This window comes from Myotis daubentonii, chromosome 12, assembly GCF_963259705.1.
Source record: "Myotis daubentonii chromosome 12, mMyoDau2.1, whole genome shotgun sequence".
NCBI lineage: Eukaryota > Metazoa > Chordata > Mammalia > Chiroptera > Vespertilionidae > Myotis > Myotis daubentonii.
This window is the reverse complement of record NC_081851.1, coordinates 41,254,448-41,255,606: the sequence shown is the minus strand read 5'-3', so window position 1 is coordinate 41,255,606 and position 1,159 is coordinate 41,254,448. Positions and strand designations below refer to the sequence as shown.

General features: G+C 37.5%; 1 pseudogene; it reads right to left on the bottom strand.

The window, feature by feature from the left end:
- Window positions 1–263: 263 nt before the first annotated feature.
- Window positions 264–602, bottom strand: LOC132213811 (cytochrome c-like; annotated as a pseudogene).
- Window positions 603–1,159: the final 557 nt, after the last annotated feature.

Genomic DNA, 1,159 nt, shown 5'->3' with positions numbered 1-1,159 from the left:
TAGCGATCGGTTGTTCTGCCATAACGGTCACTTAGGCTTTTATTATCTAGATGACAATACAGTAGGATAGTGGAGAAAGGCAGAGAGGTAAAATACCCAAGACTCAGGAAGGTTGAGAGTATGTGCCTAACCACAAGCCATTTTTATTTAAATCAGGACAGCCCAAAAGAAATGCTCTATTAGCCATTCATGATCTGAATTCTGGTTATGAGATCAATTTAAAAAATGGTACACATAAAAAAAATTATGGGACATATGTAATAAATAAGGCACTGGCCAACTATACTAATTAGTAGCTTTTTTGAGATAAGCTATCAAGTCTGCCCTTTCTGCACTCTTTTTAATGCCAGCGAAGATCATTTTTGTTCCAGGGATGTACTTCTTGGGATTCTCCAAATACTCCATCAGTGTAGCCTCTCCCCAGGTGATACCTTTGTTCTTGTTGGCATCCGTGTAAGAAATTCCAGGGGCATGACCTGTCTTTCACCCAAAGAGACCATGGAGAGTTGGGCCCAATTTTGTGCTTGCCTCCCTTCCTCACAGTATGGCAACTGGGCACACTTTTGAACAAAAATCTTCTTGCCCTTCTAAACATCACCCATTTTTAAGCTGCTCGTTAGTCACGCGAGGCACAGTTTCCCACTAGCAAGCTGGACATCCTGCTCTCTAAGTCCAAGGACACGCAGGTCCATACCTCCTGATGGAGAATTTTAAAGCAAATTTCAGACATTATATCATTTGATCGCTACATACTTAAGTATACAGGTCAAAAAAGAAAATTATGAACTTTTAAAATATTTTTTTGCAGAACTACAAATGTAACAATAGTTTCTTAACATAACACTCAGTCAACATTTACATTTCCTTAATTATATAAAATAATTTTGTTTGTGTTTGGCTTGGGGAAAAAATGTACATTTAAAACTTTTACCAAGTTTTCAGAAGACCAGCCAGGTATGAGGGCCCCAAAGCTATGAGTTGTTTTTCTATTTTTAAATGGTTGGAAAGAATATCAAAAAGTTACTTCATGACATATGAAAAGTATATGAAACGTAAACTTCAGTGCTACAAATAAAGTTTTATCAGAACTCAGCACGCTCATTTATTTACATATTGCCTACGGTTGCTTTTGCACTACCATGGCAGACTTGAGTAGTTG